This window comes from Gorilla gorilla, chromosome 2, assembly GCF_029281585.2.
Source record: "Gorilla gorilla gorilla isolate KB3781 chromosome 2, NHGRI_mGorGor1-v2.1_pri, whole genome shotgun sequence".
NCBI lineage: Eukaryota > Metazoa > Chordata > Mammalia > Primates > Hominidae > Gorilla > Gorilla gorilla.
Window position 1 is genome coordinate 136558122 of NC_086017.1, and position 24168 is coordinate 136582289.

Sequence of the window (24168 nt, forward strand, 5' to 3'; positions counted from 1 at the left end):
ATAACTTATATTTAATTATTTTATGACTGCCTCTATTTGAACAAACATATGTCATTTTCTGCTCATGTTTTGAATTTTTAATGCAAAGAACCTGACCTAAAGCATTGTGAGTTTTCTTTTCTTTTCTTTTCTTTTTTTGAGACAGAGTTTCACTCTGTTGCCCAGGCTGGAGTGCAGTGGCGTGATCTCAGCTCACTGCAACCTCTGCCTCTACAGTTCAAGCGATTCTCCTGCCTCAGCCTCCTGAGTAGCTGGGATTACAGGTGTATGCTACCATGCCTGGCTACTTTTTGTATTTTTAGTAGAGATGGGGTTTCACCATGTTGGCCAGGTTGGTCTCGAACTCCTGGCCTCAAGTGATTCACCTGCCTTGGCCTCCCAAAGTGCTGGGATTACAGGTGTGAGCCACCACACCTGGCCGTGAGTTTTCAATTACTTGCTTAACATCTATAAATGTTGTTGGTTTACAAAATAGATCACTGATGGGAAATGCATAACCTTATAGGAAAGTAATTTGGGGGCAGTGTTAATTATAGATGCGTTGGATAAGAAGATCTGTTAGGTAGTAAAGCCCTTTAAAAAGGATAAATTGGTTAAAAGTCCCTATCATGGGTTTTTGGGGACTCTTCAGTACTCCTCTGTGGATTCACTCTGGTGCCCACTAGCATTTATAATGCTGGTAGCAGGGAATAAAGCTCAGGATATCCACTGTCTTCAAACTCTGTAGAGTCTTCAAGATTGTGTATCTATCTGTGAGTCACAAAGTGTTTGATAAGCTGAGTGTGCAGGACTGATTAGAAGAGGGACTCTTTGTATTGAGGGTGTTCACAGTATCATATTTCTTAGTAGAAATAGAATCTGAGAAGTCGTTGAGTTCAGGAAAACATGTATGAATCAATAAAACCATGAGGATAAACAGGCACAATAAGAAGGTAGAAACTATTGAAAGTTTATATTTTTGTAGTCACAGAAATGAAATGAGCCAAAAACATAGAATTTAAACAAATAGAGTTGACATCTCAGTAACAGAAAAAGTGCATGCACCATTTCTGGTTGTACTGAAAATAAGATGCCTGTTTTAATGCTAATGTAATTATAATGAAAATAAAACATGCAAATGAAGGCAAGAGTACTTGGAGTAACTGGAAAGAGGAATCAGTTTGCTCTATTTGGTAGAAAGGCTAGAAAGAGAGTGAGAAGGATTTATCCACAGAAGAAAGATGAGGTTGGCCGGGCGCGGTGGCTCACGCCTGTAATCTCAGCACTTTGGGAGGCCCAGGCAGGCTGATCACAAGGTCAGGAGTTTGAGACCAGCCTGGCCAGCATGGTGAAACCCCATCTCTACTAAAAATACAAAAAATTAGCTGGGCATGGTGGTGCATGCCTGTAATCCCAGCTAATTTCAGAATCGAAGGGCCAGGCATCCAGGCCAGGGTGGCAGGGCACCCACACACACAGGCGGCCTATGCAACGCGACCCCCAGCGGGTGTCACCCTCCTCCCTCGTCGGTTGCCTTCACCCACACCGGGGCATAGGGAATGGCGGTAGGCTGAGGCAGGAGAATTGCTTGAACCCGGGAGGTAGAGGTTGCCTTATATCAAATGGTGTAGTATTTGATATAACCTATGCACATCATCCTGTAACTTTAAATCATCTGTAGATTGCCAACAATACATAATACTATGTAAATGGTAAGTTACAGTTATATTGTATTGTTTAGGAAATAATAACAATAGAAAGTCTTTACATGTTCAGCACAGTTACAACCATCCTTTTTTCCCAAATAGTTTCAACCCAAGGTTAGTTGAATCTATGGATACAGAAACCATGGATGTGGAGGGCCAACTGTGTATATACATATACATACACATATACACATCCCACATTGCATGTCTGTATCAAAACATCTCATGTCCCCCATAAATTTATATACCTACTGTGTACCCACAAAAATTAAAAATAAAAAATTTTAAAAATAAAAAAAGAGAATTTAAAAAAAATACATTTGAAACAGTTCATTGAGGTCAAGGGCATTTTTTTTTTTTTTTTTTTTTTGAGCTGGAGTCTCACTGTTGTTGCCCAGGCTGGAGTGCAATGGTGCGATCTCGGCTCATTGCAACCTCCGTCTCCCAGGTTCAAGTGATTCTCCTGCCCCAGCATCCTGAGCAGCTGGGATTACTGGTGCCAGCCACCACGCCCAGTTAATTTTTTTGTAATTTTAGTAGAGACGGGGTTTTGTCATGTTCTCCAGGCTGGTCTCGAACTGCTGACCTCAGGTGATCCACCCACCTCAGCCTTCCAAAGTGTGGAATTACAGGTGTGTGCCTCTGTGCCAGGCCAAGGGCATTTTTAAAGAGCTATTAAACTCTACTGCTGATTACTTGCTTCTTCCCTCAATACCATTAATAACCTCATAATTCAACATAGCTCTAGATGACCGCCTGCAGCTCATTATAAACCCATTAAAGAAAACCGATCCCATGGCAGAGCTTGCCTTTCAATGAGAACTGGACCTTTTATATAAATACTCTATCTTCTGTATACTTTTTGGTAAAGTTTCAGAGGACTCTTTCTGTGAAAAGCTATCTCCACTAAATTTTTCCTAAATGTAATAATTATCGGTGAACATTGAAATAGCCACCACATCTGCTTCAATTGGTGTCATAAATGTATTTAATATGGTTGCTCCTTTGGCTTCCATTTTCAGGCCTGGCATAAGTTGTTTGAAATCCAGTTGTGCCTCATCTCCTTTTGCCTAGTTACAACTTTGTCCACCTCTGTGGTTGTTTGCCATATACCCTGTTTGGTCTTCATCCCACTGACCCTAAACCCGACACTCTCCACAACTGCTGACCATGATAAAACCTAATGGTCAATACCAGGGTCGTGGAAATAAGTTTATCTTCACATGTGTTTTCTGTAAACCAGCCAATCTCCAACACCTTGCAGGAAAGCCCAAGGGATAATGCCCATGGACCTTGTTAAAGGATAGTCCTGAAGGTCCTTTCTCTCTTTCCCCACCTGCTGGTGGAGCTCTCTGTTACTGCTAGACTTCCCTCCTTTTGGCCTCTCAGTGAGCAGCGGTGACAGCAGGAACAATCCCTCGGCAAGGGCCACCTGTTGTGCGCCCGTGGGGAGACACCTGGGGAGAAGGTGGTGGCTCTCGGGTTGCAGTGAAGAATGTCAGCCACTAGCGTGGTTTAGAGACCTAACAAGCAGAGAAATAAAGTTTCAGTACAGAATGGTTGGATTCATCAAAAAGATGCTGTAAATGATGATTTGGAGCCACACAAATAGCCAGACAAATCAGAGTGACAGCCCTCCATCCATGGTCAGAGCCATGCATGCCTGTCACTATGCCCCATCCTCTGAATTTCCATATTCCCCTGGTCCATGGACTACAGGTTTACACTCAGGTATCAGGTAAATACCCAGGTCCCCAGTTGACACCAGGATCCAGGTGGACACTCAGGCCCCAGGTGAACATCAGGCCCCAGGTAGATGCTGGACTCCAGTAGACATCAGGCCCCAAGTAAACACCCATGATTCAGGGGAACAAAAGGTCCCAGGTGAACACCAGACTCTGGGTGGATATCAGACCCCAAGTGGAAACCAGGCCCTAGGTGGATACCTAAGTTCCGGGTTACATCAGGCCCCAAGTGAACACCAGACCCTAGGTGGACATCAGGCTGTAGGTGGACACAAGGACCCAGGTGAACTTCAAGTCCCAGAAGAATATCAGGCCCCAGGTGGATGCCTAGGCCCCAGGTGGATGCCTAGGCCCCAGGTGTACATCAGGCCCTAGATGGGCCCCAGGCCTCAGGTAGATACCTAGGCACCTGGTGAACATCAGGCCCCAGGTTGATACCCAGCCCCAGAAGGAAGCCCAGGCCCCAGCTACACATCAGGTTCCACATGGACACCCAGGCCCCAGGTGAATATCAGGACTCAGGTGAACACCAAGCCCCAGGTAGACATCAGGCACCAAGTGGACATTTGGTGCCAGGTGGACATCCCAAGAGGCACCTCAAGCCCCAGGATGATGCCCAGGCCCCGGGAACACACCAGACCCAAGAGAACTCCAGTCCCCATCTGAACATCTGGTCCTAGGTAGATATCGGGCCCCGGGTCAATACTAATTCCTAAGTGGAAACCTACGCCCAAGTTTGACATCAGGCCCAAGGTGGATACCCTGTCACCAGGGGCCATCAGGCTCAAGGCAGATGCCAGGACTCTGGTGGACAACAGGCCCCAGGGGAATGCAGGCCCCAGGTGAACATCAGGCTTCAGGTGAACACCAGCCCCAGGCTGACACCATGAACTAGGTGGTCAACATTAGACCTCAAGCGGGCAACCATGCCCCAGGTAAATACCCAGGCTCAATTTGACATAGGCCCAAGGAGGACACAGGACTGTAGGTGAACATCAAGCCCTCGGTTGACACTCATGCTCCAGGTTGACACAAGTCCCCATGTTCATACCTAGTCTGCAGATGTACATCAGACCCCAGGTGGACACCAGGCCCAAGGTGTATACCAGTCCTGAGGTGGACATAAGGTCCCAGGTAGACATCAAGCTCCAGATTGACATCTGACACAAGGTGGACATCAGGCCCCAGATGGATACCCAGTCCCCAGGTGGACATCAGGGCCCAGGGTGATAAAAGGACGTCAGACCTGAAGTGGACACCTAGGCCCCAGGTCAATACCCAGGTCCCAAGTGGACACCAGGCACTAGATGGACATCATGCCCAAGGTAGGCATCAGGCCCCAAGTGGATATCAAAGCCTAGACTGGCTGGAGATGTGCATGACACATTGTTAGCCCTCAATGGATCTGAGCAAGCATGACAAGTCTCAGCATCATGACAGCAGCAGCCCTGCTGAGGACAGGGCTCCCATCCCTACTGCCAGTGCTGCCTGGCATGAGCCTCCCTGTGCTTCCTCCACAGGGCAGCCCATCCAGTACGCTCGCTCCACCTGCGAGGCCGGCGTGGCTGAGCTCCACATCCAGGATGCCCTGCCGGAGGACGATGGCACCTACACCTGCCTGGCTGAGAATGCCTTGGGGCAGGTGTCCTGCAGCGCCCGGGTCACCATCTGTGGTAGGAGCTTCTGGGCACCCGAGTAGAAGCACCTTTTCTGCAGACACTTCTGCTTTGGAAGAAGGGCACATTTGTAGAAAATGGTATCATGAGCTAAAATCCAGGGAGCAGAGGTTCACATGGCGCTACTCCACACCACTGGCAGCGGCAGGTGACGTGACAGAGGAGTGGCTGCTGCAACCTCTTAGGGACAGAGGAGAGGGTCCTTAAAAAGTGCTGCACCTGCAGGTAGGAAGTGAGGGAGATGACCTCCAGGAGTTCACAGCGACAAGGGTGTCATCAGAGGTGGCCTTTTCCTCACCCCCTCACTCCACTGGGGCCATGGAAAGGTATGGGGGAAAGAGATGAGGGTCCCTTAGCTCCAGAAGCTCCAGGTCTGGTCAGAAGAAAACCTCACACACTACAAAAAGACTTAGGAGAGCACTCACATATTCCCTGAGCAGTCAGTGGCCTCACCAGTGACCCCTTACATGCTGGGGGACCCCTGGGTCACAGTGTGCACACTGAGGCTTCCAGAGGGTCACAGGTTGTCCCCTTTCTGCCCCCCTTCTACTCACGGGCCCAGGCTTGTTTTTACACATCAGCAGCCTGGTCTCCAGTAATCTGATTATCATGGTCATCCATTCATCAGCCAAGCACTTAGTCCCCGGGAATTGCAGGGAGCCACAGACTCAAGAGAGATCTGTCTGGGCTGTGGTATCAGCAGGCCTGGTGACAGTTCCCACGGAAATGCTTCTTGGGTCCAGGGCTTTCAGGTAAGCCTGATCCCACCGTCACCCTGAGCCTATGCCCCCAGCTCCTGTGCGTGGCTGGGTCCTCTGGTGCTAGCACTGAGTGCAGCGTGACTGGTCTCCCATCAGACAAGCAGGAGAATACATCTCTCCATTCCCCGGGGCTCAGGCCTGTCAGGAACATCTCCGTATTGTATGAGTAGCCACTGTCTGGGAGGCTGCAGGAGGAAGTTTTGCAGAAAAGGAAAGGGGAAGAAACATTTATGGCTTACTGTGTTAAATACTTTCACCTCACCCGTATTCTCTCACTGAGACCTCAGTAGCCTAGGGGACAAGGATGCTGTCCTGATTTCAGATGGAAGGCTCTGGAAGTCTCAGGAAGTGAATGTAACTTGCCTAAGCACATCACACTAGTCTGCAAAGCTGGACCCTGGAGACCACACCCTGTGACTTTCAAGTCTGCACTCATTCCTATGCCCTGACCTTTTTCAGAGGGCACGTCCCCTGGCCTAAAGGGGAAGACTGGCCACTGTGGGCTGGGCAATGTCAGTCCCTTAGGGATGAAGGAACTGGCACTGATGGAGAATGTGGCCGAGCCTGGCTCCATGAAGCTCTCTGCCAGGAGTGAGCATGCTCCCTGGGTGCTCTAACTGAAGAGATGCCTCAGCATAGAGTCGTTATTGGGAAATTGGTCCACCTCTTCCTTCCAGGAAACCTACCACACTGGGCTCAGAGCCCAACTCTGGCCTCTGGGAATTTGCAGCCAGATTCTGGTTTACAAACTTACTCATTTATCCTCATAGTTCTAACTTCATGACTCCCTGGGAGCCAGGAGGGGAGCTCAGGAAATTGTGATAATGAGACTTCAGTGGAAACCTGAACTGTTCAGAGCCTTGTCGCTGAGGGTCAGGGAGCAGGACTCACCTTCCACCTGGGGGCTCTTCTTGGATGCCAGCGTGGCCAACCCCAGAGTCGAGTAAGGGATAGCAAGAGTCAGAATGCTACACGTAGAGCCACGTGGCTCAGCCCTCTGTTTTCCAAGACTCTCCCTCCACAGCCACAGCCAAGGACTAATCCAATGTCTGTCCTGGCTTGCCTGTGTTTAGATTGGATTAGAGTGACCCAGCTGAACTAAGAGTCCCCTGGAGGTGGGAGTCCCAGGTGAAAGATCAAGAACTCTTTGGGGCCATTCTCCTGACTCCTGGGCCTGTGGGGGCTGAGGCCTGAAGGATCACCACCCATCCACAAAAAAAAAAAAAAAAAAAAAGGCACAGAGAGGTCCCAGGCAAAAACTCTGCCAAGGAAGTTTGGATTTGTTCTGAGAAGAGGCCTGCATGAGAGAACCCCCTCCCAGTGTGGGGGATGTACTGGGCTATAAAGACCAATAAAGACCAGACAGGCTCAGATACCATAAATGGTGAACAAGGCTGAGAACGCAGCTGCACTCTCAGGCCCGGCAGCATTTGGGCTCTCTTGGCACAGGATTGGAGCAGGGTGAGCCTGGCAGAGTGACACCCCCTGGCATGGTGCCCTGAGACACTCAGGAGGCTCGGGGCTGCTCCCTGCACTGTCCTCCACTGTGGAGTTTTTCTGACTTGATTGGCAGCCCCATTGGCTCTGGGTCCTTGGGGGACAGCCTGGGCTGGGGGAGATGATCACAGTGGAGGTGTTTGTTCCCTACTGCACTGATGGCTGCTTCACTCCTCCCTTAGCTGTCCAGGTCCAGCCCTCTCTTGCCCTTAGTGTGGCACCAAGCCATGGTGGGGAGCATGGATGTGGAGCCAGCGGCCTGGGTGTGAGTCCTGCTCTGCCACTTACTAGCCCTGCACCCTGGCGTTTTAGCATTCCAGACCTCAGCTTCCTCTTGTGTGAAATGGAGATGCTGACAGTCGCGGTACTGTGAGGATTAAGTGAATGAATGTGCAAAGTATCCCCAGAGCATAGGATAGCACATACCCTCCATAGGTATGTGCTGTGATTATGATTGTCCAGCAGAGCCCACCTTTAAACAAGATACAATCCTTACAAATGCCAAGACTGAGGAGGGGTTTTCCCAAAGGATCCACTTTGCTACAGTATTGTGTGTTTGTTTGGCCATCAGAAAATCAGAGGAGGGAGGTGTCCAGCCAGACACAAGCCATGAACACAAGCGCCTGCTTCCAAGGATTCTGGCCACAAAGTGGCGCCATGCAGCAATGCGTGTCCCTCCAGTTGTTTTCTCTCAGGGGTGGTTCTGAGAGCTCAGCAGATACTGTGCCAAAGGCCAGATGCAGGGGCTCTTTCTCACCTCTTGCCTTTTGCTGATATTTTGCGATCATCGAGATTGCTGGTGCAGCCCTCAAATGCGATTTCTGCAGCCAGCCCTTCATGCTTTCTCTGCCTCCCCTCCTTAGTGACTCTCTTCTTCTCCAAATCCTGGAAACTCCCACAAATGTCACTTTCTCTGGGAAGCCTACCCTAATCACCCCAGAATGCGTTCCCTGAACACCATGTGCTTCTAGTATTACACTTACTTATCAACAAGTCTTTACTGCACGCCTATACTGATCAGTGCCAGGCATTGTTCTGGGGAAATTGCAGTAGACAGGACAGCTGAGGGCCCTGCCTGCAGGGTGCTTACGTTCTGATGGGGATGCCAGCAGCAATCAGCACCTGGCCTCATTTTAAATGCTGTCACTTGCTGTTAAGAACATGAGCAGGTCACAAAGAATAATTATAAAGAGAAAAAGCCAGTGAGTGGGGTGTGTGAATCGAGGAGGGTGAGAGGGTGTATCTTTAGTGCTGGGAGGAAGCCTCAGAGGTGTCCATGGCCTGGGGAAAGAGAGCTCCAGGCAGGCAGCACAGCAAGTGCAAGGCCCTGAGTCAGGAGCAAGATTGACCCATTTGAGGAGCAGCAAGATGGCAGCCTCTGTGGCTGCAGCAAAGTAGATGGGGCAGTGTGATAGAAAGTGAGTTCAGAATGCAGGGGCACACCATTCCAGACCTCTGGAGGTGAGGAGAAAACAATTTACTCTGTGAAAATTCACTCTCATTTTACTCTACTTGCTTAATTATCTTCCTCTCCAGACTGTAAGCTCCCTGCAGGGAGGGACCACATCGTACTGTGTGTAGAGCCAGGCCTGCCATGGGAGCATTCATTCCCTGAATGGATGAGAGCACAGAGGTTGCTGAACCTCCCCTGCAGTGCAGGGAGGCATTCCTTAGACTTCCTCGCTTTTCTGGGGGCTCAGTGCCCATTAGGGTGTGCAGGAAATCTGCAAATTAACTTCAAGAGTCCCTCAACATGGCTGGGTGCAGTGGCTCATGCCTGTAATCCCAGCACTTTGAGAGGCCAAAGCGGGTGGGTCACTTGAGTCCAGGAGTTCGAGACCACCCTGGGCAACATGGTGACACACTGTATCCACAAAAAACACAAAAATTAGCCAGGTGTGGTGGCCCATGCCTCTAGTCCCAGCTACTCAGGAGGCTGAGGCAGGAGGATTGCTTGAGGCTTCGAGGTCGAGACTGCAGTTGCAGTGAGCCGTGATCACACCACTGGACTCCAGCCTGGATGACAGAGCAAGACGCTGTCTCAAAAAAAAAACAAAAACAAAACAGAGTCCCTCAACAAATATTCCTTCTTTCCCCAACACAGGCTAGGGAAAAAAAATTCCCTGATAGTTAACCAAGCAATGAATGTCTTTCCTCCTGACCCAGGATGAGTCTAAAAGATGATTAATTCAAATTCCTGCAGAGCCCAGGAAGATCTGAAATACACTATATATTTCACGCTATTTGGACTGAGTCATTGCTGGGGGCTTCTTTGGGCTAGAATATTTTAAGTTTATTTCCCACTGGAGTATCTCTGTCAAGGCTACAATTCTTAAGTGTCTAGATTTATTAATACCCTGCTAGTTGTGCCCATTTTGACATAGTTTCTCAGCCTAATGGTTTGTTTATTTAACTGAAGGCCTGGTGGGCCTGTTTAAGGCATCTAAGGACATAAAATGTGGGTAAGTTAAAAAGATGAAAAGATGATCTCTAGAATACATAATAAAATATAACAAACATATTTATTAGAGTATTTGTTTTGATGCAGAGCTTCTAATGAAGACAACAGGCACCAGTGAAGTCAGCGTTTGCTTGGCAATGAGTAGAGGCACAGTTTGTTTTCAGATTAATACCAGGCACTCTGTGGGGCAGCCTGGAGCCGCCTCCTTTGTCTTCCCATGTTATGCACAGGTACTTTGGACACTATACAGTCTGTGCAGTTGACATAAGGTATGGACCCCGACTTCCTTAAGATTCAAAACACTGACAACTTCTTAAATACTTACACTGACTACAGAAAAATATTTTGAAGAAGAATAAATACGAGTTTTAACTTGCCTTTTTTATATATATTAAGAAGCTTAGTTTATTCAAAACATCTGTCCACAAGCCTTTAAACTCTAAGAAGGTGTACACAAATAGTGTGTACACCTACTGTGATATTAAAAGTTATATTTCCATAGGGTATTGCAAATAACATCACAGTGGGTGTATACCCACTGTGATATTTGAAGTAATATCTCCCTAAGATATGACAAAAAATATCAAAGTGTGGACCCTGTCTGTGACATCAAAAGTAACATCTCTGTGGATATTCCGAATAGTATCACAGGGTGTACACAGCCTGTGACATTAGGAGTAGCATCCCCATAAGATATTCTGAGTAATATCACAGGGTGTACACCCCATGTGACATTAAGGGTAACATCTTCTTAGGATGTTACGAATGACATCACAGGGTGTACGCCCCCTGTGACTTTTAAAGTAACATCCCCCTAGAATATTATGAATAATATCATGGGTGTACACCCCGAGTGACATTAGGAGTAACATCTCCCTAGGATATTATGAAGAATATCACTGGGTGTACACCCTCTGTCATATTGGGAGTAACATCCTTCTACGATATATGAATAATATCACAAGGTGTACACATGCTGTGATATTCAGAGAGATATCTCCCTAGGATATAAGGTATCATATCACAGAATGTACACACATGGTGTACACCTGCTGTGATATTAGAACCAATATCTCCCTATGATAGTATGAGAAATATCAAAGGGAGTACACTCTCTGTGATATTAGATGTAATGTTTACCATGGATATTACAAATAATATCATGGGTGTACACACATGAGGTACACACGCACGGTGGTATTATTTGTATTGTCTTAGAGAGACAAAACTCTCTAATATAACACAGAGAGCTATAACTCTGTAATATCTCTGAGATATTACAAATAATATCACAGTGAGTGTACACCCACTGTAGATTTACAGTAATATCTCCCTATAAGACTACAAATAGTATCAAAGGGTGTACACCTCCTGTGACCTTAGGAGTAACATCCTTCTGGATATCAGGAATAATATCATAAGGCATACCCACTTTGTGACATTTTGTACACCATTTGTGACATTAAAAGTCACATCCCCCTAGTATATTATGAGTAATATCAATGGCAGTTGACGCACACGGTGTACGCATCCTGTTACATTAGGCATAATCTTTTTCTGTGATTTATGAATAATATCATAGAAGGTGTACACACATGGTGTACACTCCAGGTGACATTAGGAGCAACATTCCCCCAAGATATTAGAAATAATATTACCAGGGTTGCATACACATGGTGTACTGTCCCTGTGACATTAGCAGCAACATTCCCCTAGAATATTATGAATAACATCAGAGGGGGAGTACACATATAATGTACGCACCTTGTAAAATTAGGAGTAGCATCTCCCTATGATGTTATGAATAATATCACAGAATGTGTACACACATGGCGTATACCCCATGTGATGTTAAGAGTTATATCCTTCTAGTATGTTAGGAATAATACCACAAAGGTGTTCGCACATGGTTAACACCATATGGAATGTTAGGATTAACATCCCTCAAGAATATTACAAACAACATCACAGGGGCTGTGCACACATGGTGCACATGCCCTGTGGTGTTAAGAGTACATTTCCCTGACACATTACGAGTAATATCACAGAGTATACACCTTCTGTGACATTTGGAGTAACGTCCTCTAGGATAGTATGAATAATACCCTGTGACCTGAGGAGTAACATCTTTCTAGGATATTGTGAATAATATCACAAGATGCACAGCCCCTGTGACAAGAGGAGTAACATCCAGCTAGGATATTATGAATAATATCACAGGGAGTACACCCCGTGTGACAGTAGGAGTAACCTCAGCCGAGGATATAAGGAACAAATACAGAGGCTGCACAAGTGTTGTGACATTAGCAGTAACATCCATTTAGGATATTACGAATATTATCACAGTGTGAATACCCCCGTGATATTAGGAGTAACATCGCCCTACAATATTGGGAGCCATGTCATACGGTGTACACCCCCCATGACATTAGAGGTAACATTTCCTTAGGATATTATGAATAATATTACAAGGTGTACAGCCCCTGTGATATTAGGAGTAACATTTCCATAAAATATTAGGAATAATATCAGTTTGTACACTATGGGTGACATTAGGAGTAGTGGACCCCAAAACTATTATGAATAACTTCACAGGATGTACACCCTCTGTGACATTGTGAGTAACACCTTCCTACGATATTACTAATAAGATCAAGGGGGGTACACATCCTATGACCTTAAGATAACATCCCGTTAGGATATTCAAAATAATATCCCAGGGTGTACACCCCATGTGACATTGCGAGTAACAGCTTGCTAGGATATTACGAATAAGATCCCAGGGTTGACACACCCTGTGATTTTAAAAGTAAAATCCCCCTAGAATAGTACTAATAATAACACAGGGTATACACCCCTGTGATGCTAGGAGTAACATCCTCCCAGGATATTACAAATAATATCAGAAGGTGTACACACACGGTGACATTAGTAGTAATATCCCGCTAGTGTGAATACTATTACAGGGTATACGCACCTGTGACTTTAGGACTAACATCCCCCTGAAATAGTCTGAATAATATCACAGGGCGTACACCTCCTGTGACTTTAGGAGTATCACCCCGCTAAAGTACTAAGAATAATGCCCCAGGGGGTTAGCCTGCATAATATCACAGGGTGTACACCCCCTGTGACATTAGGAGTACATCTTTCTAGAACATCATGAGTAATATCACAATGTGTACACCCTTTGTGACATTAAAAGTAAAATCCCGCTAAAATATTCTGAATAATATCACAGGGAGTACACCCCGTGTGACATAGGAGGAATAACCCGTGAGGATATAACAAATATCAGAGAGTGTGCACGTATTGTGACATTAGTAGTAACATCCCGCTAGGATGTTACAAATAATATCACAAGGTGTACACACCGGGTGACATTAATTTATATCACATTCCCCTAGAATATGACCCATAACATTACAGGGTGTAGAACACCTGTGATTTATGAGTAACATTTCTATAGAATATTACAAGTAGTATCCTTCGGTGTGCACTCCGTGTGACATTAGAAGTAACATCCCACGAAACTGTGATGAATAATTTCAAAAGGTGCACACCCTCTGTGACATTAAAAGTAACATCTCGCTAGGATATTATGAATAATATCACAGGGTATATACAGCCCCCGTGACATGAGGAGTAATGTCTCTTTAGGATATCACGAATAATATATCAAGATGTACACACCCTGTGACATTAGGTGTAATATCCGTCTAGGAGACTACAAATACTATCATAGCGAACACAACCCCTGTGACAATAGGAGTAACATCCCCCTAGGATGTTATGAATAATATCACAAGGTGCACACACATTGTGACTTCAGTGCTAATATCCCTCTCATATACTGTGAATAATATCACAGGGTGTACACCCCTGTGATATTACATTAGGAATAACATCTCCCTACAGTATTATGAATAATATCATAGGGGGTACACAGACCTTTGGTTTAGGAGTAATATTCCCATAGGATATTACTAATAATATCACAGTGTGTACACTCACTGTGATATTAGGAGTACCATTTCCCAAGGATATTATGAATAATATCACAGTAGGTGTTCACACATGATGTGTACACCATGTGTGTACACCCAATGTGATAGTTGAAGTAATATGTCCCTGGGATCTTACGAATAATATCAAACGGTGTACACCCTATGTAACATTAAGAGTAACATCCATTTTGGAGATTCTGAATGTTATCACAGGGTGTGATATTAGGAGTGTGATATGAGGAGTAACCTCTTCCTAGGATAACCTGTGATAGTAGGAGTAACCTCTTCCTAGGATATTACGGATAACATCACAGGGTGTAAAACCCTGTGACTTTAAATGTAACACCCCCCTAGAATATTATGAATAATATAACAGGGTGTACACCCCCTGTGACATTAGGAGTAACATCTCCCTAGGATATTACAAATAATGTCACTGGGGGCACACCCTCTGTGATATTAGCAGCAACATCTTTCTAGGATATTACGAATTATATCACAGGGTGTAAACTCACTGTGATATTAGAAGGAATATCTCCCTAGGATATAAGCTATCATATCACAAGAGTGTACACACATGGTGTACACCCACTGTGTTATTAGCAGCAATATCTCCCTATGATATTATGAAAAATATCACGGGGTGTACTCTCTGGTGGGTTACTAGAAGTAATGTTTACCATGAATATTACAAATAATATCACAAGGTGTACACACATGGGGTACACCCACTGTGATATTAGGAGTTATATCTCTCAAAGATAATACAAATAATATCCCAGTGGGGGTACCCCATATGTGTACACCCACTGTGATATTTACAGTAACATCTCTCTATAAGATTACAAATAATATCGAGAGGGGACACCCCCTGTGACATTAGGAGAAACATCCACTGACAATATTGGGAACAATATCACACGGTGTACACCCCTGTAACGTTAGGAGTAACAACACCCTGAATATTACTAATAATATCACAAGGTGTACACGCATTGTGACATTAGTAGTAATATCTTGCTAACATATTTTCAAGAATATCACAGAAGGAACACACCTGTGACTTTAAGAGTAACATCTCTCTAGAATAGTAAGAATAATATGACGGGGTGTACACCCCCTGTGACATTAGGAGTATCATCTCACTGGAATATTACAAATAATGTCACAGGGGGTTATCTAGTGTGACAATAGGAGTATAGACGTCTGGGAAATTATGAATACTATCACAGGGTGTACACCCCTGTGACATTAGGAGAAACATCTTTCTAGAATATCACGAATAATATCACTATGTGTACACCCACTGTGTCATTAAAAGTAAAATTGCCCTAGGATATTATGAAATAGAACACAGGGAGTACACCCCGTGTGACATTAGAAGTACATCCCCCGAGGACATAACGAATAATATCAGAGAATGCACCTGCCTTGGACATCAGTAGTAACATCTCTTCAGGATAACACGAATAATATCAAAGGGTGTACACGCATTGTGGAATTAGTAGTGAACTCCTGCTAGGATATTACGAATTTTATGACAGGGTCTACACACCCTGTGACATTACTAGGAAGGTTTTCCCAGAATATTATGAAGAATATTAAAGGGTGTACAGGACCTGTGATTTATGAGTAACATTTTGATAGAATATTGCACGTAGTATCACTGTGTGTACAACCCGTGTGACATTAGGGGTAACATCCCACAAAACTATAACGAATAATTTCACAAGGTGTACACCCTCTGTGATATGAAAAGTAACATTTCCCTAGAATATGATGGTAATATCACAGCGTGTACAACCTCTGTGATATGAGAAGTGACATCTGATAAGGATAATGAGAGCAATTTGACAACGTGTACAAACCCCGTGACATAAGGAGTGACATCCCACTAGGATACTATGAACAATATCAAAAGGAATATACCCCGACTGACAATAAAAGTAGCCTCCCCTTAGGAGATTAGGAATAACACCACAAGTTGTACACACATTGTGACACACTTATTAGTGTCCCGCTAGGCTATTGGAAATAACATCACAGTGCGTAGAGTCCTGTGACATCAGAATTAACATTCCCCTGCAATATTACGAATAACATCGCAGGGTGAATACCCCTGTGACTTTAGTAATGGCATTTTGCTAGAATATGGAAAATAATGTCCCAGGGTGTTAATCAAGTGTGGCAGAAGAGAAAAGACCCAAGGAGTAATAGAGTAATATCTCCACCCCTCTCCCCCCCTGGATATTATGATCCACATCGCAGGGGGGCGGGCGCCCCCCGCGATGCGGGGAGTAATATCCCCCCCTCTCCCCCCCGGATATTACGATCCACATCGCAGGGGGGCGGGCGCCCCCGCGATGCGGGGAGTAATATCCTCACCTCTCTGCCCCCCTGGATGTTACGGTCCACGGTGGTCACACAGCGTGTTTACCTTATTGGCAGTAATATCTTCTCCGCCTCTGGAAATTACCATCTATATCACAGTCGGGGGTACATCCTCTGCACTATTTGCAATAATAGCATCCTCTTCCCCATGGATATTAAGAACAATATTACAGGACTGTTTTTACCCCCAGTGGCATTGGGTGTAGTATCATCCTCTCCCACGTTGAAATTACGAACAATATAACTGGGGGCGTGTCCACCCCATGCCATATTGAAAGTAACATCTTCCGCTTCTCGCCTGGATCATGGGAACAATATGACTGGGGTGGTGTACACTTTCTGCGGTATTGGGAGTAATATCATCCTCTCTGCCTTGGAGTATTAAGGACAATATCACAGGGGGGCTCTACACACCCGGCGCTATTAAGAAGAATATTGTCCTCTCCCATCCTGCTTATTAGGAAAAATATCAGAGTGGGTGTACACCTCCTGCGATATGGGGAGTAATATCCTCTTCTTCTTCTGGATAGTGGCAACAATATCACATGGGTTTGTACACTTTCTGTGATATTGGGAGTAATATCAACCTCTCGGCCTTTGAATATTGAGAACAATATCACAGAATGGATGTGCAACCCCTGCGATATTGGGAGTAATATCAGCCTCTCCTCCATGGATATTAGGAATAATATCCCAGGGTGGGTGTACACCTCCTGCTGTATGGGGAGTCATATCGTCCTCTCCCTTCCTGGCTATTAGGAACAATATCACAGGGTGGCTGTACACAACCTGCGATATTGGGAGTAATATCACCCTCTCCCCGTCCGGATATTAGGAACAATATCACAGAAGTTGTGTACATTTCCTGCGATACTGGGAGTAATAGCATTCTCTTCTTCCGTGAATATTAGGAGCAATATCACCGGGTGGATGTACACCCACTGCTATACTGGGAGTAACGTCATACTCCACCCCCTGGATGTTATATTCGGATCAATATCACAGCGTGGGTGTACACCTACTGCGATATTGAACGTAATATCATGCTCTCTCCCTCCCTAGACATTAGGAACAATATCACAGGTGGGTGTACACCCACTGAGGTATTAGACGTAGTATTAGTATTAATTATTACTCATTTATTATTAACATGAATATGAATTACCAATATCAATATTAAGAAATAACTGCTAATAAAATTTTTCATATTATTAATATTAATATAAATTATTAGGAGCTAATAGTGTTTTCTAATAAGATCAGTATCAGTTATTAATATCAGGTGTTATTAATCATTAATATTAATCATTTATTGTTATCATTAGTATAACTATTTAATATTAATTATCATTATTTTTGGTATTGATTTTTAAAATTATATTATCAGTTATTAATATTGATAATTATTAGTGTCAATTAATAATTGATATTATTAATTGCGATAAGAAATATTGTGACATTCCTCACAATATCGCAGAAAATATACACCCCCCAGTGATGTTCTTCCTGATAGCCGGGGTAGACGGTGACATTACTCCATCCATCACGACCCTTTCACGTGGAACCCCTTAGAGTTTTAAGCCCTTAAAGGGGCCAGGAACTCTCTTTCTTAGGGTAGCTGGGCTCTTAAGATGGGAGTCTGCCGACGCTCCTCCCGGCTGAATAAAAAACCCTCTCCTTTCTTTAATGGGCTGTCTGAGAAGTTTTCCTGTTCTATTTCTTGGTTCCCTGACCGGGAATCAAACATGAGTAGCAGTTGTGAGAGGGCGGAATCCTAACTGCTAGACCACCAGGGGGACTTAGAACCTTATGCGAAATAGATTGCCTACCATTAGAAGTGGGTTGGCCATCAGAAGGAAGCCTGGGCAGGTCCCTTGTTTCTAAGGTGTGGCACAAGGTAACTGGTAAAGGATACCTAGAGCAGTTCCCATACATAGACACTTGGTGACAGCTGGTGCTAGACCCCCCACAGTGGCTAAGAGGGCAGGCAGCAGCAGTGCTAGTAGCAAAGGGACTGATAGCTAAGGAACGATCCCGCTCCACCCGCCCAGGGAAATCAACTCCTGAAGTTCTCTTCGACCCAACATCAGAAGATCCATTGCAGGAGATGGCATCAGACATCCCAGTGGTGCCCTACCCTTACAGGGGAAAGAGGCTCCCCACTCTTGAGCCCACAGTTCTTGCCTCCGCGAGACAAGCATATCCCTAGGCCCCCCAGAGTAGACAAGAGAGGAGGTGAAGACTCGGGAGAAACCCCTCCCTTGGCAGCTCGTTTATGACCCAAAACGGGGATACAAATGCCCCGAGAGAGCAGCGGTATCCTAGGATAGACGAGATGGTCACGTGGTGGAGAGGCGTGTTTTTGTGTACCAGCCCTTCACCTTGGCCGACCTTCTCAACTGGAAAAACAACACCCTGTCCTATACCGAAAAGCCACAAGCTCTAATTGATTTGCTCCAAACTATTATCCAGACCCACAACGCCACCTGGGCTGATTGCCAGCAGTTGCTCATGTTCCTCTATAGCAGAGATGAAAGGTGGGGAGTGCTCCAAGCAACAACTAAGTGGCTAGAGGAACATGCACCAACTGATTATCAAAACCCCTAAGAGTGTGTAAGGACCCAGTTACCAGGACCCGATCCCCAGTGGGACCCACATGAAAGAGAGGATATGCAAAGGCTAAACCGAGACAGGGAAGCTCTCTTGGAAGGATTCAAGAGGGGAGCTCAGAAGGCCACAAATGTTAACAAGGTCTCTGAGGTCATTCAGGGAAAGAAGAAAGTCCAGCACAATTCTACCAGAGACTGTGTCAGGCCTATCGTATGTATAATCCCTTTGATCCCGATAGCCCTGAAATCAGTGCATGATTAACATGGCTTTAGTCCATCAAAGTGCAGAAGACATGAGAAGAAAACTGCAGAAACAGGCTGGGCTTGCAGGGATGAATCCATCACAATTACTAGAAATAGCTAGCCAGGTGTTTGTAAACAGGGATGCAGTAAGCCCTAACGAAAACAGCAAAGAGAAGGGAGGTCAGGGCCAGAGAAATACCGACCTGTTTGTTAGCTGCAGCAATCACAGGCCCCCCCCCCCAAAGAGGCAAGGGAAGGGGGGCCCTGGGAAAGAAACTCAGCTTGGCTCTCAGAGTTTGCAGTGTAACCAGTGTGCTCATTGTAAAGAAATAGGACAGTGGAAGAACAAATGCCCTCAGCTCAAAAGAAAACAAGGTGACTCAGAGCAGGAGGCCCCGGACAAGGAGGAAGGGGCCCTGCTCAACCTGGCAGAAGGGTTCTTGGACTGAGGGAGACCGGGCTCAAGCGTCCCCAAAGAGCCTCTGCTCAGAATGACAGTCGGGGGTGGAGACGTTGACTTTCTTGTAGATAGCGGTGCTGAACATTCGCTAGCAAGCGCCCCGGTCGCCCCCTTATCCAAAAAGACTATTGACGTCATCAGAGCTACGGGGGTTTCAGCAAAGCAAGCTTTCTGCTTGTCTCAGACTTGTACTGTAGGAGGACATAAAGTCATTCATCAGTTTTGGTACATGCCTGACTGTCCCTTGCCCTTTTTGGGAAGGGACTTGCTCAGCAAGCTGAGAGCCACTATGTCTTTGACAGAGCATGGCTCTTTGCTGCTAAAGTCACCTGGAACAGGAGTCATTATGACCCTTATGGTCCCCTGAGAGGAGGAATGGAGAGTTTTCTTAACTGTGCCAGGCCGAGAGAGAAGACCAGCTCTGGCTAAGCGGTGGCCAAGAATACAGGCAGAAGACAACCCTCCGGGATTGGCCAGTTAAGACTGGGGCCCAGCCGGTGAGGCGAAAACAGGACCCGGTCCCCAGAGAAGCCCTTGAAGGTATCCAGGTCCATCTCAAGCACCTAAGAACTTTTGGAATTATTGTTCCTTGTCAGTCTCCATGGAACACTCCCCTCCTGCCTGTTCCCAAGCCACGGACCAAGGACTACCGGCCGGTACAGGATTTGCGCTTGCTTCATCAAGCTACACTGACTTTACATACAACAGTACCTAACCCGTCCACATTGTTGGGGTTGCTGCCAGCTGAGGACAGCTGGTTCACCTGCTTAGACCTGAAAGACGCTTTCTTTCCTATCAGATTAGCCCCTGAGAGGCAGAAGCTGTTTGCCTTTCAGTGGGAAGATCCGGAGCCAGGTGTCACTACTCAGTACACTTGGACCAGACTTCCTCAAGGGTTCAAGAATTCCCCCACCATCTTCAGGGAGGCGTTGGCTCAAGACCTCCGGAAGTTTCCCACCAGAGATGTAGGCTGCGTATTGCTCCAGTAGGTTGATGACCTTCTGCTGGGACATCCCACAGCAGTCGGGTGTGCCAAGGGAACAGATGCCCTACACCAGCACCTGGAGGACTTTGGGTATAAGGTGTCCAAGAAGAAAGCTCAGATCTGCCGACAGCAGGTACCTTACTTGGGATTTACTATCTGACAGGGGTCAGAACGCAGCCAGGGATCAGAAAGAAAGCAGGGCATTTGCAATCTACCGGAGCCTAAGGGCAGAAGGCAGGTGAGAGAATTCTTAGGAGCTGTGGGGTTTTGCAGACTGTGGATCCCAAAATTTGCAATATTAGCCAAGACTTTGTATGAGGTCACAAAGGGGGCAGGGACCAGGAAGCTTTGGAATGGGGATCCCAACAACAGCAACTCTTTCATGAGTTAAAGGAAAAACTTCTGGCAGCCCCAACCCAATCTGACAAAGCCTTTTCCATTGTATGCGTCAGAGAGAGAAAAGATGGCAGCTGGACTTTGAACCCAAACTGTGGGGCCCTGGCTGAGACTGGTGGCCTACCTCTCTAAACAACTAGATGGGGTTTCTAAAGGATGGCCCCCCTGTTTGAGGGCCTTGGCAGCAACTGCCCTGCTAGTACAAGAAGGAAATAAGCTGACTCTTGGGCAAAACCTGAACATAAAGGCCTCCCGTGCTGTGGTGACTTAAATGAATACTAAAGGACATCATTGGCTAATGGATGCCAGACTCACCAAGTACCAAACTTTGCTCTGTGAGAATCCCCGTATAACCATTGAAGTTTGTAACACCCTACACCCCGCCACCTTGCTCCCGGTATCAGAGAGCCCTGTTGAGCCTGATTGTGTAGAAGTGTTAGACTCAGTTGACTCTAGCAGACCTGACCTCTGGGACCAGCCTTGGGCATCAGGAGACTGGGAACTATACGTGGATGGGAGCAGCTTCTTCAGCCCCCAAGGAGAGAGAGAGGTGCAGGGTATGGAGTGATAACCCTGGACACTGTTGTTGAAGCCAGATCATTGCCCCAGGCCACTTCAGCCCAGAAAGCTGAACTCATTGCTTTCATTCAGGCCTTAGAACTCAGTGAGGGTGAGACTGTAAACATTTACACTGATTCTCGGTATGTCTTTTTAACCCATCAAGTGCATGAAGCGTGATAGAAAAGGGCCTACTGAACTCTGGGGTAAAAGACAGAAAATATCAACAAGAAATCTTGCAATGATTAGAAGCAGTATGGAAACCCCACAAGGTGGCAGTTACGCATTGCAGAGGACACCAGCGAGCTTCCATGTTGCTGGGTTTGGGGAATCCCCGCACTGACTCTGAAAGGAGCCGGGCACATTCCTCAGCCCCGGGCTCAAAACAAACAAGCCCAGTACAAACACATCCCATCCTCCCATCTCACCACATATCGCCATATATCTCTCAAACTTCCTGAGCCCAGTACAAACACCACCAGGAAAGTCTCCGATAAGGAGACAGCCGTTCAAAGTTTTACTGAAAAAGCGGGAACCAAAAGAATTCCTTTGTTCCCCTGTAACTCTCAGGCTATAAAAAGCAAACACTCGCATTGTTCAGGGCCCTCTTGTATGCTGTGGAGTGGAGGGACCAGGTTCGAACTTGTAGTAAAGATCCTTGCCGCTTGGCTTTGACTCTGGACTCTGGTGGTCTTCTTTGGGGAATTAATGGTCTGGGCATAACAACTCAGAGGCTCGAAAAACAGCATCTGCCCCCTTCCAGGCATCAGTGCTCCCTCAAGCACCTGATCTTGGACCTCCTTCTTCTAAAGAAGAAAAGGACTGTCTCCAGGTAGAGGGAAGGACAAGTGATGGAGGAAGGATGGATTCGGTTACCGGATGGGACAGTAGCTGTGCCACAGCTGCTAGGAGTTGCAGTTGTACTGGCTGTGCAAGAAACCACCCATCGAGGTCAGGAGTCACTGGAAAAGTTGTTAGGCTGGTATTTCTACATCTCGCCTTTGTCAGCCCTTGCCAAAACGGTGAGGCAGTGGTGTGTTACCTGCCGACAGCATGATGCGAGGCGAGGTCCAGCCATTCTGCCCGGCATACAAGCTTATGGAGCAGCCCCCTTTGAAGATCTCCAGGTAGACTTCAGAGAGATGCCAAAGTGTGGAGGTAACAAGTATGTACTAGTTCTTGGGCGTACCTACTCTGGGTGGGTGGAGGCCTATCCAACACGAACTGAGAAAGCTCATGAAGTAACCCCTGTGCTTCCTCGAGATCTGATTCCTAGATTTTGACTGCCCTTATGGATCGGCTCAGATAATGGGCCTGCGTTTTTGGCTGCCTTGGTACAGAAGACAGCAAAGTTATTGGGGATCACACGGAAACTGCATGCCGCCTCCCGGCCTCAGAGTTCCGGAAAGGTGGAGCGGATGAATCGGACTATCAAAAATAGTGCTGTTGTCTTCCCCGCTGGATATTTAAAACAGCAGCACAAGGGGCATCAAACCACCTCCTAAATTTGAGGGAACGTTATCCTCTCCCCACCTCCCCCAGCCCCGGATATTAGAGACAATAACACAGGGGTAATGTACACCCACTGCTTTATTGGGAGTAGTATCATCCTCTCCCTTCTTGGATATTAGGAACAATATCACACTGTGCGTGTACGCCTGTCACGAAATTCAATGGAATGTCATCCTGTGCCTCCCTGGATATGATGAACATTATCACGGGGGATGTACAACTTCTGAGGTATTGGGAGTGATATCATCCTCTCCCCTCTGGAAGTTAGGGACAATATCACAGGGGTAGTGTACACCCTCTGGGATGTTGGGACTAATATCATCGTCCCACTGGATATTAAAAACCATATCACAAGGGGCGTGTGCACACACTTCAATATTGGTATTAATACCATCCTCTCCCTCTTTGGATATTCGGTGCCATATTTCAGGTGTGGTATACACCACCTGCAATATTGGAAGGAATATGATTTTCTCCCCCCCGGATATCAGAAACAATATCACAGGGGGGTGTCAACAACCCCTGCGATATTTGGAGTAATATCATCGTCTCCCCTCATGAATATTAAGAACAATATCGTAGGGGTGGGGGGTGTACAGCCCCTTTCATATTTGATATCATCCTCTTCCGCCCTGGATATTAGGAACAATATCAGGAAGGGAAGTACAGACCCTGCGATATTTGCTGTCATATAATTGTCTCTCCCCTAGATATTAGGAAAAATGTCACTGGGGATGTGAACAGCCCTGTGATATTGAGAGTAGTATCATCCTCTCCCCCCTTGCATATTGGGAACAACATCACAGGTGGGGTGTACTGTCTCTGCGATATTGGGAGTAAAATTTTCCTCTCTTCCCCTGGACATTAGGAAGGATATCAGAGGGGGGAGGGTGTACATTCCCTGCCATATTCAACGTAACCTTACCCTCTCCCTCCCAGGGTATTCAGAACAATATTACAGGAGGGGTGTACACCCTCTGCAATATTGAGAGTCATATCATCCTCTTTCGCTGGATATTAGGAACAATATCACAGGGTTGTGTACACTCGCTGTGATATTGGGAGTCATATCATCCTCTCTCCCTGTGGATATTAGGAAGAGTATCACAGGGCTGTGTAACCCCCCTGCGGTACTGGTAGTAATACCATCCTCTCTCCCTCTGGATATGAGGAAGATTTTCA

The 24168-nt window shown here is 46.2% G+C and overlaps 1 pseudogene; it reads left to right on the forward strand.

Annotated features, from left to right (window-relative positions):
- The window catches only part of LOC101131649 (olfactory receptor 7E24-like), a 124988-nt pseudogene that overhangs the window by 87859 nt on the left and 12961 nt on the right, over nucleotides 1-24168 (forward strand).